Below are 18,154 nucleotides of genomic sequence, written 5' to 3'. Positions count from 1 at the left end.
TCGTGACTGGCTAATTGCTAGGGGTTACCATTCTTGGGAGTCGTGACTGGCTAATTGCAAGGGGTCTGATTGTTGATTAATGAGGGACTTGTAGTGAGTTTCTGATTGTATTCCTTAGGGCCGTTTAATTTATAGGGTCCTATTATGATTGTACTAATGTATCTGTTTCTACGAGCATAATGAGAATTTCACATTCTACCAAAAAAAAAAAATACAAGCAGTTACAAAACTGATTACAAGTGATAGCGATGACTACTATAGAACTCATACATTGGAACATCTAAGCCGGTAGCGTGATGACTCGATTCCCTTCATGCCCAACCGCAACAACCAACTGTACTTGTTAAGCCAACTACTCACCATCCCCGAATGGATCACCACAGTTTTGAAAACACAACACGGGGTCAGTTACTGAACAATCAAAATAAGACAAATATGATAAGTAACCAGCTGATCATCCACCATCTCCGGTCTCCCGATCTCACACAGTAACCGACTACACACCGAAGTGTGTAGCCTGCCAGACTACCCATTGCAACAGGTAGCCCACGCCGCCAGTGGGGGACCGCAGCCAATCCCTACCAAAATCCCGCTCATCAATGAGCGATAACCCTATCCCTTAATGTGCACATCCCCTCCCATGACGGGTTCCACGGAGGGCGAACTAGGGCGTGAAGCCACTCCCGCAAGTGACTCCACCACAAAAATCACAACATCGTCATAACCACCACCACCACCACACCAACACTCCGATGATCAGCAGAAAACAGTCATACACAATACAACACATTCTTAAATCAATTAACAGTAACTGAGTAGGGAAACTCTACCTTATCGCCAACCATGAAAATGCATCCACACACAGCCAAACAAGACTCCGAGATGCATCCTACAACCATGACCATATCCTATTATAAAACTACTTCCAAGAATCTACTGAAAGAGAGCATAAAACAGCGACTTACCTAATAACGCGGACCGACGGTGACACGGACGACGACCACGCACGCATCCTTCCTATGCAAACCCCGTCCTTCCCATGGTTGAGGTGTAGGCTACATATATGAGAGTGTATGGAGGTAGGGGTGATAGGTGAGAGAGAGGTAGGCTAGGGTTAGAGGAAGAGGAACTGTCGAAAATGGGAAATTAAATAAATCTTGCGAACTTGCGTTTTTATATCGACGCGTCAACAACAGCCATACTCGGTCGAGTACTTCCATACTCGGCCGAGTAGGCTCTACTCGGTTGAGTATCAACACTACTCGGCCGAGTAGCCCCTGCTAGGTCAAGTAAACACTCTCGTAAGGTACCTATCCTAACCTAGTCTCTCACCTATCCCTTCCTAAGGTCTTTCCTGGTCAAAGGGTTGGTCAAAAGAGTCCTTAAACATCATGGGTATTACAGTATTCCCCCCTTAAAAGGAACTTCATCCCCGAAGTTCAGCCCACACATCTCAACAACGAGGTTAACCACCTCGAAGACGATCTACATACATAAAGACGTACCAACTTCGACCACTACGAGACACACCATAAGCTTCGACCACTACGAGACAACACCCCAGGTATTATCACAAGATACTCATCGCATAAGACTGCGATTATTGCAAAACTCGCGATCAAACTACCCAAATATATCCTCAATTTCTGATCCTCTTGTCAGTTTTCACACTTTAGCTCATGACAACATAGCCGGAAAGATGAACATAAGAGACAAACATAAGGGAAGAGGGCTAATGACGAGTCATAATTATATGCATATTTATGCCTCCCCTTAATTGCTTTTGATACGGTTTTCGTGCTAGTTTACATCATTTACATGCCTTTTATGTTAGAATGTCGATACTTCCGCCTTTTGATGTTTAATGCAGGAATGATGCATTTGAGGAGCAAAGGAATGAAATGAGCATCACGGAGTGGGCATGAAGGGATACACGAAGCATGGCACGAGAATCCATAAGAATGAAGGAAGAGAAGTTAAGAAGAAAACACGAAGAAAAGAGCTTCTTTTTACAAGTGCCTACTTTGAAGAACCATATCTCGAGTTCTACAACAGATTTTCAAGTGATTCCAACTGGATGTGAAAGCCTATCTTCTTAGCTTTCCAACTCCATAAAAATCGCTTGTTTCTGACAAGTAACGAAGAAATGGCGGCCGTTTAAAGTTCCGTGCGCGAAGCAGGAAATTGGTGCCTCGATCGAGTACAGTGAGGCTCGATCGAGGAACTTCATGCTCGATCGAGTACACCTCGGGCTCGATCGAGGAACCAACCTAATCAATAAACTTTTCAATGTCGAGAGTTGGGGTATCTGGGAATTGGTGCGTCGATCGAGTGCACCTAGGCTCGATCGAGGAACCACTTGTTTTCATAATATTCCGCAAATTTCCTTAAGTTGGTTATGACTACTATAAATACCAAAACTCGTACTCTAGGTTATTTTATGCTTTATTTTCGGTAGGTTTAGTATAGCTAATTTTGAAAACTCTCTCAAATACTTAGTTTAGTTTAATTATTATTCGGATCTATTGCCTTTAATTACGGTATTATTATAATCTTTCTTCAATTACTATTTCAATTACTTGTTCATCTTTTATGTTCTTAATTATGCTTTCTTATATCGTTATTGTTGTTATTGTTATTAGTATGAGTAGCTAAGCCTTTAATCTAGGGTGAAAGGGGATCTAGGTCGTTAGAAAAGGGATTATTATGAATTGATTGTTAAATTGCTCTTAATTGTTGTTTGATTATCGTATTACTTCTAATTAGTTAATTACTGATCAGAATTGATTAATTAATCTTGCATAAACTAGGATTATCATCGACCGGGTTAAGACTAGTATAGGCCACGATAATTGAATAGAGATAATTTAATGATAGCGATCGCATGGTAAATTAGATCTAAAAGAAATATTGAATCGACTGATCATATGACTTTCAACAATATAAATTGCTCAACCAATGAATTAAATTCTACCCTTTGACGACGACCTAGTGAACCCGATCCCTAGACTCTTTAATATTATTGTTATTCGTCTTTATTTATTTGCAATTAGTTGATTAGCATACAAACAATCAAAGCCCCACAATTGGTTACTTTAAGACAGATTTAAATATAAACAAACTAGATAATCACCGCCTCCCTGTGGATTCAACCCTGACTTACCGCTAGCTATTTTGTTAGTACCAAGTTAGGATTTATTTTGATTAAGGCAAACGACTGAAAATAACCTTGTCAGCAAAACACTCAAGGACTTTGTTTTAACTTTTATTTATATGAACTTTTATATCGCGATATGTTATCTACCCCTCTAAAAAGGAACTTCGTCCCCGAAGTTCAGAGTACCCAAAGACAACGACTACCCATAGATAGACACTATCACAAATCATCCATTTAGTATATGACCACAACATGTCTCTACTCATACTCCACAACTATACTACAACTTCTAAGCAAGAAAAGATGCACACATTCATTCTACCAAAGGAGCTACACAAACATGAAACATCATGATTCCACTGTCATCTCAACCCAAGCACACAACGCATTAACATTACTACTACACCTGGGCAAGGCACTCTACACGAAAATGTGAAGATAAAAGCAAGTTAACATAGAACACCCAAGACAAAGAATTAACCGCAAAAGGACAACGGGTCATAAATACTACGCAATACCCTGGTACTCGGCCGAGTATAAGAGTGTACTCGACCGAGTAGACTCTAATCGGTCAAGTATACTGTATACTCGGTCGAGTTTTCACGGGCAGAGAGCGTTTTCAGCAACAAAACCCACTTCACTCACAAAACTAACCTGCAAAAGTCACGTTTGCCATATCGAAATGCATGTCCAAATCCACAAATCACCACCATAATATGCTAAACTAAGTAACGGCCTTAAGGCCAAGTACAGTCATCCAAATGAAAAAAAAGTACGACAAGAACGATAAATATCCATAACAACTGAGACGAGTCTAGAAATATAATAAAATCAAATGCCAGGACCGTCCTCCATCACGTCATCACCGCGTGCACCCGCTGTTCCAGCTCCCGATGTACTAGCTCCCTGATAACCCGCTGCTGAGTAATCTCCACCTCCTAGTTGGCTGCCGTAGTTGGCTCTCCACGGTCCCGCGAGGCAGCCGAACTCAGTCTTCTCTGGTGGCCTCCAAAAGCCGGGATCAACTCCATAGCTATGGAAGACTCCCGTGTCCACTCCAGGTCCTCTCCACCAAACAGGCTGTGCCAGCTCAGTCCCTATGCTCTGATTAAGGGCCATCTCATGCATATTACGGAGCACCAAGGTGGTGGAGATCCGCTCAGTCAAGTCACTCACCTGCATCCTAGGGTCATGAACTGTGGGGTAGGGCGAGTACTGTTGAGAGTAGAAGTCCGGGGTGGAGTAAAAGGGCTCAGTCACGACCGGGTCCGCCCTAGACTGTCTGACCTTACGACGCTCACAAGGTGGGGGAGGTGCCTGCTGTCCCTCAGGCACTGAGGTGGGCTCAGGTAGGTCCAAAAGAATGGTGGGATCAATAAAGTAGTACTGGGGTCCAGGTCTAAGCACACCACCTACAGGCTCCCACTCAGCTAAGTGGTCAACAACGGGAAGACGGGCAGGGTCGGGAAGTACCATCCACATAGATCCTCTCACTCTCCAGGGATAAGTCCCATCAGCCATCTTCCTCAACCATCTGTTTTGGCACCAATACATGGCGTTCATGGTAGGCACAGTCTCAACAAACTCATCCCCCGAGGGAGGTGGAGCCTCAAAATCAGTCAGGCACTGGTCCAGGCGGGTCACTATGGCCCGCAAGCAATGTGACGGTTATGGGACCATGCCATGTGCTCTAAACTAGAGCAAACCATCCCCGGAGCGCTATAGTAAAAAGGCTTCCTACGGTGCAGGTTCAGGTAGGACATCAACAACATAACCTCGTGGGAATTAAGCTTGCTCACATAATATCTCGAGTACAACAGACATGTCATCATCCTCAAGAACATACGGAGGGACACGTGCTGATTATCATTAATCAACATAGCACTAGCACTAGGAGCAGGTCGGCCAGTCAAGTAAGGAAGATAAAGAGGTGCTCCACTATTCTTAGCCACATTGCTAAGATACCCCGTCCCCTTAGCCTCTAGGCCCAGGTGGCCAGCAAACTCGTCCAAGGTCAACTCATGGTCCTCGTTCATGAGGCGGAAGGAGACAGTCTTCTCCTTTGCATCATAAACAAACGAGCTCATAAACTCTAAGGTCAAGTGAGGGTAGGACTTCTTCCTCAGGTGGTACAACCCCTCCATTCCCAAGGTCTCAAAGGTATGGGTTATGTCTCCCTTAACCCCCAAGGTCTCCAAAATCTTGGGGTTTACACACCGAGTAGGTCGGAAAGGACGACTCATTAAGGCTATGAAGGCCTTACGCTGCTTGAAATTAGAAAAGATTACCGATGGATAGTCTTCCACCGGCGGAACAACAGGTTCTTGACTAGATTGACCCGTCTCAAATTGGGCATGGGCACGAGTCCTCTTGTTTACTGCGCTTTTGGTTTTCGGCATACTGCAAAAAGATAGGTTTTAACAAAGATACTTCACACAAAAATTTTGCCATAGATGGACTGTTTTTCAGAATGTATACAATTTTGAGACGAACTTTTAAGACGAAATTTTCTCACAAAACACTAAGTATTTTACTCAAAAGAGTCATTCTTATCAGCAAGAGGCTTTGAAAGAGCATCTCAAAACAAGCTAAAGGACCAAAATTTTCGACTTAAGCAAAACCCTAGAAAAATTCAAGAAGCGATTTAAGCCATGAAATTGCTCTAGTGACGGCATAGACGATGTTTATAAGTAATTAAATTCAAATTATCAAAGGAAAAACCCAATTTCAGTTACACATGATAGGGATTCGAATTTTGAGCAAAGACATACTACAACTCTAAGAACTAGGAAAGAAATTGATTTAAAACCTTACCTTGAAGGAAGTTTTGGCAAGCAAAGAGCAAACAACCACCAAGAAATCACCCAAGATTTTGAGAGAGAAGTGATATGGAGTTTTAGAGGAGAGAAGAAGAATATGTTGGAGGCGGAAATGAGAAAAGAAGAAGGGATATAGGGTTTTTTTGAACAACCCGGCTGAGTCACGATAAAACCGTACTCGGTCGAGTATTGGGCTTACTCGGCCGAGTATGGACTACTCGGTCGAGTATTCTGAATACTCCGTCGAGTACTCGAGAACAGTAGCGATTCGTAATCTGACAAGAATGGGCACTCGGTCGAGTGCTATTATACTCGGCCGAGTGTGGTCTACTCGGTCGAGTATGCTTCTATACTCGGTCGAGTGTCCTAGAATAGGAACGAAATTTCGAAATTATCGAGCCTGCAAAACAAGTAACAATGTTCGGAGTTCCGTGCAATCGGGCTCGTCACCGTTAGAACTTACTTCTACTACATAAACACATATCGTACACGAATTACACATACCATTACCCACTTAACCAACGTTCCACCTACGTTCCTTACCTCAACCGCTGTAACAATTATGTCACAATCCAACCATGGATAATATAAAGGTTACAAGTCTATACTAGCTACATACCTGCAAGGGTCAGTCTATAACGCTATAAGATCACAATTTTCACAATTCCTATACTCCCACTAATCAAGACATTCACGTAACATTAACCATCGTATGATGCCACAATTATCAAACAAGTCATTCAACTTAACCTCGCCACACACAAAAGAGTTCCACCTTTCATCAATCATAATTTCTTCATAACTCAGCAACCATTCCAACAAATTCAAGACTTCATCACTACCATCGTTACTGCATGCAAGACTCACATTGGTACATGTGATACGATTAACATACATACTTAGCAAACACTCTTCAAGCAACTACTCCTATCGACTACCCTTTCCCAGTGGCTGGCTTAAGCACGATGGGGCCATGATTTTGAAATAAGGGCGCCTACTCACCCAAAATCTAGCATCGGCTGGGGCTCCCAACACACATACACCAGTTTCATTTTAATTTGACACCCTATATTCATTTGATTCATTGGTTCAGGTTCCAAAATTGTCAGCTCTGATACCACTTTGTAATACCCCCGCACACCATGACGCCTTACCAAGGACCATCCCAGTGTATGAAGGTGTTACCATCTCGGTCACCTGAGGTAGTAGATCAAATAGACAATAAAGGACACTTATAAATTAATTACTTTAACTCTTTACAAGCAATTACAAAACTGATTATAAGTGATAGCGATGACTACTATAGAACTCATACATTGGAACATCTAAGCCGGTAGCGTGATGACTCGATTCCCTTCATGCCCAACCATAACAACCAACTGTACCTGTTAAGCCAACTGCTCACCATCCCCGAATGGATCACCATAGTTTTGAAAACACAACACGGGGACAGTTACTGAACAATCAAAATAAGACAAATATGATAAGTAACCAGCTGATTATCCACCATCTCCGGTCTCCCGATCTCACACAGTAACTGACTACACACCGAAGTGTGTAGCTCTGCCAGACTACCCATCGCAACAGGTAGCCCATGCGGCCAGTGGGGGACCGCAGCCAATTGATAGGCTATCGCACACCTATGCAAAGATAATATTTATACCCTAGGTAACAAATTAATGTAGTACTTAGGGGTCGAACCCAAAGGAGACGGGAGTTATTAATTAAATGTTATGGAGCGAAGTTTATCTTGAGTCGATGCGGTTGATTGATTGATTATGCAAATAAAATGAAAACAACAATAAAAAGAAATTGTCTAGGGAGGTCGGGTCACACATACTAATTACGTAAATATTTATGTCAAGTTAGGAAGTTGATTTTGCGGTAAATGTTTAGGCTTAGAGATACCCACCTTACGGCATTAGTATCAACCATAGACCGGGTCCTAGAGAAACTCTCGTCCATGACTAGGTCGTCCTACTACACATGCTTAGTCTAATTCAATTCCGTGCCTCTCGACTTTAGAACGAATGAACAAACTTAATCAATGAATAAGGCCTTTAAACATAGATTAAACATTATAGTGCAAACATGTGATAGAAACAAGTATACAATATTAACTTATCCTTATTTTGACATTTACAAATTACTTAATCATGCATGGCTTCCTTTATTCCCTAGACAAAGGTAAATTATTCTAACATTTTGAAAATATAAACTAAACTAATGCTAAATAAAATGATAAATAACATAATTAAAATGTTTTGTCCATATTTTCCGCAAGGCTGGAAATACGACCAGGGTAGAATAGTATGGGGGTTAACTAGTATTATCCTGTTTCGATATTATCGTGATCATGCCTAGGCAGGGTTGATAAAAAGCAACGCAAATAAAGTAAATAATAAGACAAAGGAATTTGTACGTGGAAAACCCTTGAATGGGAAAAAACCACGGGCACCAAGCCAGGAGAGGATTTCACTATGTAATTGGGAGAATATAAGTTTGATAATGACAATGTTTGTAATATTTCTCTAAGTGTTGTGTGGCTTGTAATCTTGTAGTGCGTGTTGTATATGTTGGAGTATGTCTTGTCCTCCCAAATGATCTTCAAATGCTCCTTATATAGGCAGGCTGAATGGCTGCCAAATCTTTGTACTTAATGTTGGATATTTCTCCTTAATTGCAGTCTTTATTGCGCATTAATGCCTATTAATGCTCCTTATTTATGACAGAATCTTCATCATCAATATGCTCTTAATTACCATATTAATATGGTAATAATCCTATATAATTATCCTTGACTTGGTCAAATGTTGACCTTACACTTGACCGTTGTCCTCTCCGGCTTGGCGCCTGTCTCCTGATACCCTGATAGCCTGGCGTCCTGACACCCTGATTGTCAGGCCAGGGTTGAACTTGATCCTGAAGATGACGCGGGAGTCTAGGCTCATCGGCTGGTGCCAAACTTGGACTACGCTGACGGACCTGCCCTGATCGTCAGGCCAGGGTAGAATTCCATCCTGTCAGTAGTGTGAAATTCCAGGTCTAACAATTGCCCCTTATCTCCTTATTATCGCTGGGTCAGGCCAGAAATAAGGAGATAACCTTCTCTTTTCATCGTTAGACGACTTCTTCAGGACGATTCAACGTGGTTCATCATTAAGAAAACGGCTAGTTGCAGTAAATCCCAAACTTTACAGTCTATAAATAATTTCTTCACTTCATGCTTTATTATCCACCAAAACTTGATCAATTCCTCTATAATTCTCCTAATCTTTCTTTGATCTTTGTCTTCAACCTTCGTCTATTTTCCTTGAAATTACCAGAAAAACTAACCATGGTTGTAAAAAGATAATCAACCAGGGTTGCTGTTGCTCTTGGCACACCTTTCGTCTCAAACTCTGAAAATATTTCTGAAAATAAGCCTGAATCTTCTGGAAATCAACCCATCACTTTTGGAGATGCATCCCCTGCTCTAGCTGTTGATAACGTCACCATCTTCTACAAAAATTTGAGCCGATGAAGGTTCTCGATGAACAACACTTTTTCCTCAATCGTCTCAAACCTAAGTTTGAGAAAATTTTGAAGGATGAAGGGATCATTCCTGCTGATTCTGGCGTATGGATTCCTGAAAATTCTCCCATTTGGGTGGACTAGTCATATGTATCAGGGCCAACTTGGTTGGGCCTGACCTGGCGTATCTTAATTTCGATGCATGCGTTTGTGGTGAGTACCCTTCGATTTTTTGTTTGCCCTGCACAAATTCTGTTAGTACAAAGGAAAGCAGGAAAGTTCACATGTGGTTGGCCTGTCTTCAGTACTGGAGCTGATCTTGATAAGCTAATTGATCTGACTGATGTCCCTGCCATTCCTACTTGGTATATTCAATATGTTACCCTGTACGTATGATTCAGTCATGTAGCCTACGTACAGTTGACCTAGCTTATCTTTGCCCCACCATATGAATCAGTAATGTTTGCTTTTTTTTATCAAGTGTATTCGCGGAGTGTTTGAGTCAATGTTCACTGCTGCGACAAGGCAGAGTAAGACAAGGATTATATTGAAAAAGTATTCTGAGCCGATGAAGGCTAGTATGTTTCTTGAGAAAGAGGAATTATGGCGCTCGGTCAGGCGAGGAATAATTTCTGATCGGTGTTAATATCTAGCCCTGACAAGAGGGATGTCATTCGCAGAAATGTCAATCAATGGTATTTTGCCCAACCAAGGAGAATGTCCTTGGTAGAATCATTAATCATTTTGTACATTTTCCCCGGGGGAATGTCCTTGTAAAGACAATTTTATATTTTGTTGGTTCTAGTCAGGGAGATTATCCCTGATAGGATGGATATACATTTTGCTACCTTTGCCCCAGAGGGTAAGGGTTTTATTAATGATATAAACTTCGTCTTTTAGCCTTGCTTTGTTCAATCCTGTCATTCTTTAAACTTGTTAACTGTCAAACCCGTTAACTGTTTTCTTCAAACCCGTTAACCCGTTTTCTTCAAACCTCGTGAACTTTGTTTTTCCATCCTGTGGACTGTCAAAATCTTTACTTTGTTAACCTGTAAGACATTTTTGAACTTGTCCTGTCATTTGAGCTATCGTGAGTAATTCAACCATGTATGGTTTTTGCCATAATGGTTGAAGGGGTGGAAAAACCGGCCTGTTAGGAGGGCTTATGTCCCCTGCCTAGCTGGAGAGCTTGGTATTCGGCCTGTCAAGAGGGCATTTAGACTGATGGTCGGGATAAAACACCCTTGCACCTGTCTTGCTGCGTCCAGCCGGTTGTAATAAGTGGCAGTAAACCTAGTCAGGTCAGGCAATTATTTCATGCCTGATTGGTCCTGACTCTTTACTGTATCTGGTGGCGGTTACCAACTCGTCAGGCATAATTAAGTGCAAAATTTTGTTTCAAAAATGTATAGTAGAGTAGCCCTCAATCCTGAATATTTATGCATATAAACATTTATCATGTATAATTGTTCAGGATTCAAGTAAAACAAATTTGGTTAGAACATCCAGCATGTGAAATGCAAACACGTAGGCAGGAAGAGAATGCACATTGTCACGTAACATGTTCAGGAAAGGCACGGCATAGCACACATTCAGATGAAATAAGTTTGGAATTTTTTACCTAGAACATGCAGGGCAGATATTACCACAAGTATGATTGTGCTTTTAGGTGGATGACATTCCAAGATATTAGAATCATGTCTCCTTGCAGTGTTTGTGGCATGTAAGATTCTTCAATTTGTTAGGGTCAGGCTGATATTTGCTTCAAAGATATTCGAACCATATTTACATGGATTTCAGCAGGGATGGCTTCTTCACAACCATAAACCGATGAATAAGGAGTTTGGCCAGGCTGGCAATATATATATATATATATATATATTTTAGAAACTTACTAATTCAGGCCTGACAGAATCAGGGGAGTGAGATCTTATTAGGACATGCATGTCAGGGTACTCATGCAGGGCTATACTGGGTACTGTAATTGCTAGGTGAGAAACTTACCTGACTCGGAAGGCTTTAAGGTTTCAAAATAACAATCCAGGGCTGATTTTTGTTCAGGTCAGAATCCGACCTGTCAGTTTTGGATGCCGCTGACTATTTTTGGTAGTTGGAATTCCAAAGATTGCTTGAATCCGTTCGTATCGCTGACGGTTATATCTCCTTTGGTCACCATGTTACTCATAAACTTACCGCATGTCACATAAAGTTGCACTTTGCAGGATCGAAATATCTTACATGGATATCACAAGTAGCTTATAAATAATACACATGAGTTATAAATCACAACCATGTTAACTAGCAGGCCAGGATAGACTATGTCTCCAAACATTCATGTTGTGTAACATGTATAACATGTTAATATTAAAAATTCTATTGATCAAAGGTTCTAATCTCATGGTAGACATGCTTGATATAAAAAAGTTAATGAGTAATCATGTAAGGATTCATAACAGTAGCGTGATAAAAGATCTAAGCATATCAGGTCAGGCTAGTCATGACAGGTTAATTCATCCTTCAAAAAGACAATCAGGTCAGGCTTGGTCGATTTATTTTTCCCTGATCAGCCAGGTCGATAGGCTTGATCGACCCTGGCATATCGGGGACCGCCAAAACTATCATGTGTAATATGGTCACTACTAAAAAATATTTAATTCATATCTACCTTGCAATATGTGGTATGATGACATATTTATTTAAATGTTATGCAAAGAATAACAACTTACCATTGCAGGAATACTTGAATACCTTTATGATTCATTTTTGCGCTTTGGCGGTAGAAGGACTTACCTGACCTGATCAAATCTTACAGGTAATCAGGCTAGCATTCCCTGCCTTGAAAAGGCTGCCTGTCCTGATCAGATCTTAAGAATAATCTGGCTTTGGTATAACCGTTCTAGGTTGAACTGAATATTCAGGCTTGAAATGATGATCGGGCCTGCACTGATACTATTCATAACTGACTTTGAAGTCTGTTCCAGTCAGGACTAAGTTTTCCAGCCAGGCTCGAATTCTTTGAAGTTTAAGGTTACATTTCCTAAAAACATCAAATTATTATAATTAGGAAAATTCACGGTAGAATAAAAGCAAGTACCAAAATTTTAAGATATATTTCTTATACTTTGCAAAACATGTATTAGGTATAGGAAAAACTTATCTTTGAATTTCTTTGGTGACAAATATGCCCTTGAATTCTCTTTAGGCAACACCGGAGGTTGTAACACTTATGATCGTTGGAAGGACTTTTGACTTGTTTTAGTAATATTTCCGTCGGATCTAGCACTTCTTCATTCCAAACGAGGGTTATAAAAAATCATTGTACCAATTTTTCTCAAGGCTCTCAAACTCGTGACAAGAATAAATCTTGCGAATATTTTTGTAGGATTAATAAACTAGTTTCCCCACAGACGGCGCCAATTGTTTTGTCCATATTTTGCGCAAGGCTGGAAATACGACCAGGGTAGAATAGTATGGGGGTTAACTAGTATTATCCTGTTTCGATATTATCGTGATCATGCCTAGGCAGGGTTGATAAAAAGCAATGCAAATAAAGTAAATAATAAGACAAAGGAATTTGTACGTGGAAAACTCTTGAATGGGAAAAAACCACGGGCACCAAGCCAGGAGAGGATTTCACTATGTAATTGGGAGAATATAAGTATGATAATGACAATGTTTGTAATATTTCTCTAAGTGTTGTGTGGCTTGTAATCTTGTAGTGCGTGTTGTATATGTTGGAGTATGTCTTGTCCTCCCAAATGATCTTCAAATGCTCCTTATATAGGCAGGCTGAATGGCTGCCAAATCTTTGTACTTAATGCTGGATATTTCTCCTTAATTGCAGTCTTTATTGCGCATTAATGCCTATTAATGCTCCTTATTTATGATAGAATCTTCATCATCAATATGCTCTTAATTACCATATTAATGTGGTAATAATCCTATATAATTATCCTTGACTTGGTCAAATGTTGACCTTACACTTGACCGTTGTCCTCTCCGGCTTGGCGCCTGTCTCCTGATACCCTGATAGCCTGACGTCCTGACACCCTGATTGTCAGGCCAGGGTTGAACTTGATCCTGAAGATGACGCGGGAGTCTAGGCTCATCGGCTGGTGCCAAACTTGGACTACCCTGACGGAACTGCCCTGGTCGTCAGGCCAGGGTAGAATTCCATCCTGTCCGTAGTGCGAAATTCCAGGTCTAACATAAAATAAAGATAAAATTACCTTGAATGAAAATAGAAGAACAATTGCAAATGGAAATAACTTGGAATAAATCTTGAACTTGATAATAGAAATGTTGTAACAAACTAATACAAGCTAAACTAAACTACTAATATTTAGAGAGAATTTTAGAATAAAAATATATGTGAATGGTGGTATCTAAAGGTGTGTGATTAGCACCCCTTATATAGGAAATAAGAGAGCAAACTTTGTAGAGGAAACCAAAATGGCATCCTAAGCACACTCTTAATTTTGTCTTCAATTCTTGGTTTAATGCTCAAGGTATCCAAAGTTGGTGCTTTAATGCCTTGTTTATGAGTGTGATTAAGAGCATTAAGGAGGGCATCTTAAGTATTTTGGCATCCTAAGCTCTTCTTTAGCATCCAAATTTTCCACCACATTTTGGACTTGAATTCTTGGGCCTTAACTTGCACATTGACTTTGCTTTCATTTTCATTTTGATCCAACACTTTTTTCATGCAAAATCCATGCACTTCCAACACTTAGTCCAATATTTCTCTCATACTTAGCCTTGCTTCTAGTGTTAGCACATTTTATAGTACTTTAGCTCATTTAGCTCATTTTCCTACAAAACACACTTGAACACAAAATTGCACTAGAAACACAATATTATCTTAAAAACACTTTGATAAGTGCTAAATGATATGTAAAATCAAACTAATTTAAGAGGTTAAAATGTATAGAAAATGCACTTATCAAACTCCTCCAAGCTAAGTCCTTGCTTGTCCTCAAGCAAGATAATCCCGACATTGCAAATCCAAAGTAGCTAACAAGCAATTGATTCAAATCCCGAAACAACATGGGCATAAAGATAAACAAAATCGTGGATGAGATTTACATGGCGGCGTAGCATGGATGACTTCAAGTAAACTTTTCGGCTCTTGCATGATCTTTTGACTTTCGGACTCTCACGATCCACTCATAACTCAATTTTGTGTAAAGGACATTTTTGTGAATAATCACTCAAGCTATCCTCGACTCATGAGAATGTGCCCGCAATCTAATATGGTAAACAATCAAATCATAAGCCAAAACAATCAAATGCAAGCAAATAATGAAGCCAAAGGGTTAGAAGAAGGCTTTATTGTGATATGGGACATAAGGGAGACAAATGATTATGAATATGTGGAGCTAATGTTAAGCTAGCAACAAAACCATGTGAAAATGCTCATTCCAACCCATAATAGCCCAATTAGAAGACAAATGACTTCTTACATTACAAACCTTAAGAATTTCTCCAAAATATATAATTAACCATATGAGAAATCTTAACTTCTTCTTCTTCTACCACTTATTATTAACATCAACTTCATCAAACAAATCTTTTCTTTTCTTTTTTTTCTTTTCATTTTTTTTCTCATCCCTTTTTTTTTTTCATTTTTTCTTTCTTTTTCTTTTTCTTCAACTCTAATTCTTTCTTTCATAGCACAACCGAAAAACAATGACATCCGGCAAACAAATTCACAATGACATAAATTTTAAAGAACATCCCAATTTTGAGCATCCCATCACCAAAAGACATAACTACTAGCTTTAACAAGGGTAGGCTATTTTTAATGTAGCTAGGGAATAAGAACATGTGAAGGAGGCTAGAAAATGGGCAAATTTATTAATGTGAATTTGGCTTCAAAAATGCATAGCAAAATGAAAGTAATGCTTAAAAGAGATGAAAAGAAGACCATACTTGTGCGTTTTGATGTAACACACACCATAAGGAGACCTACCACTCACCTAAGTGAGACCAAATAAAGATGAAATGGCCTTTAAGGAGGTTCTACCTTACCAATTTTGTAGCTTGCCAAAAGTCAAGATCAAGCCTACTTGGTTTAATTTCCATCTTCCACCTACTATGTCAAGACATCCCCATGCATGCTATATCCCGTCAAAAGTAGCGAATCAAGAGCTATCAAGCCAAAAGTGGGACAAACAAGAGGGCATAAGTAGGACAAGCAAAGAATTAGAAGCAAAAATTCACACAAATTTTTCAAAAATTCTCACTAAATCTATACTAACTAAATGCAAACTAACTAATATGCGAATGCAATCTCCCCCCAAGCTAAACATAACATTGTCCTCAATGTGCCAACAATCAAATTATCCAACTAAACCATAAAAAGGGCGCAAAGCACATAAACAAGAAGGACAAGAGGTCATATTTAATGGGTTGCAAGAAATAAACTAAAGTGCAAAACAAAGAAAACTTACTGGACTAACGAGCCTCCCGCAAGCTAGCATAAACATTGAGGGATTCCTCCATTTAGCATCTCATAAAAAAAACGGGTCAAAAATTCCGGTGGGTACTTTGTCCTTGATGCTAATAGAGGTTTTCGGAGGTGATTTGATTTAAAAATGAAGAAAAATAGAGATAAAAAGTATCGTCCCTTGCTTTTGAAGTATATGGAAAAGATTAGCATATCCCGTCTTTTATTAAAACGCGTAATAAGGAAGAAAGTCACGACCCCGATCGGGGTTGACCGTTGACTTTTTTTTTTTTTTTTTTGGCCTGAAAATGGAAATGTTACGACCCCGAACGGGGTTACAACATGGGGTAGTATGCTATCCTTCAAAACGCCTCTTCTCCTCTTCAAACACCTACATGTCACAACTCAAAATAGCTAATTAGTCTAAAATTTATTCCTAATTCTAATAAAACATGAAATTTGCGTAAAAATTGAAATAAAACAAACTATTTTATTTTCTAATGAATCCTCCATCAACCTCTAAAAAGCACGTCAATGCCCTTAGAAGTCTATCATATATCTGCGCATGAGCAACATGAAAGCATATGTACGCAAATGATAAGATTAAATTATGAAAGAGCAAGGGTAGAAATTTATAAATCTTATCGATGGGCGCAAGAGAGACTTCAAATATTACCACCGTATCACTCCACTCGTCAGCAAGAGATGGAGCATCATGCTTAAGACCATAAAATAAAACGTTAGCGCACAAATTATAATCATAAATGGTCTCAAATGGGTGGTAAGTAGAATGAAAGAGGAGAGGATCATCAAAAATGGGAGGTTCATCCCACTTAATTTCTAAGTCGAAAGTGCTTAGACCTCTATCCTCCTCAAATGGATCAACAATATCTTCTACAAATAAATTGTCAATGGGGTCAAAAGACTCGGGAGAAACCTCATTAGAATTACAAAGAATCTCGACAAATTCATTTATAGAAGGTGACTCATCTACTATGGGGTTAATGTCATCGACATGAGTCGCTACATTTTCTATTTGAATGACACTAGGGGGATTTTAAAAGATAAAATCGGACCATTATCATCATCATCATCCAATAGGTCAAAATCGTTAGTAGCAAAAGACTCACAATGGGGAGGTAGAAAAGCAAAATGAGAGAAGATAGACTCACGTCGTCTCGGTTTCTCTTGAGAATTTCTTCCCAAACGAGCCTGTAACACTTTAAGCCCCTCTTCGATGCGCCAATAATGGAATTGGCTTGCTAATTCCCGACATTCGGAAGCCATGAAATCTAAGAAATTCCAATGTTCCGGCCCAATCATGTAGTAGAGACTCCCATTACTCAATTTTAGAGCCAATCCACGGGTCTCAGAATCCATGCCACCAAGCAAGAATGACCCAAGTAATCCCCATCAAGGACATGTCCAAGGGAGATGAGACCATCGTAAAAGTAGTAGAATCGGTCTAGATAGTCGGGAAAAGGCTTATCTTGGAGTTGTGGGATGAATTCGTAACTCATTATGAAAGGCCAAGCTTTATTACCTACAAAATAGGCACTAAAACTACAAGGAAACGGTGAGATGAATCTCAAGGAACAAGTGTTCCTCGAGACTAAATAAAAAGATAAAATTCAACAACTAATTAGCAAACAAAACCGTCTCCCCGGCAAAGGCGCCAAAATTTGATAGGCTATCGCACACCTATGCAAAGATAATATTTATACCCTAGGTAACAAATTAATGTAGTACTTAGGGGTCGAACCCAAAGGAGACGGGAGTTATTAATTAATTGTTATGGAGCGAATTTTATCTTGAGTCGATGCGGTTGATTGATTGATTGGTTGATTATGCAAATAAAATGAAAACAACAATAAAAAGAAATTGTCTAGGGAGGTCGGGTCACACATGGTAATTACGTAAATGTTTATGTCAAGTTAGGAAGTTGATTTTGCGGTAAATGTTTAGGCTTAGAGATACCCACCTTACGGCATTAGTATCAACCATAGACCGGGTCCTAGAGAAACTCTCGTCCATGACTAGGTCGTCCTACTACACATACTTAGTCTAATTCAATTCCGTGCCTCTCGACTTTAGAACGAATGAACGAACTTAATCGATGAATAAGGCCTTTAAACATAGATTAAACATTATGGTGCAAACATGTGATAGAAACAATTATAAAATATTAACTTATCCTTATTTTGACATTTACAAATT

Source organism: Silene latifolia, chromosome 9 (genome assembly GCF_048544455.1).
Source record: "Silene latifolia isolate original U9 population chromosome 9, ASM4854445v1, whole genome shotgun sequence".
NCBI classification, from domain to species: Eukaryota; Viridiplantae; Streptophyta; class Magnoliopsida; order Caryophyllales; family Caryophyllaceae; genus Silene; species Silene latifolia.
The sequence above is the reverse complement of the archived record's forward strand: the minus strand, read 5'-3'. Positions refer to the sequence as shown.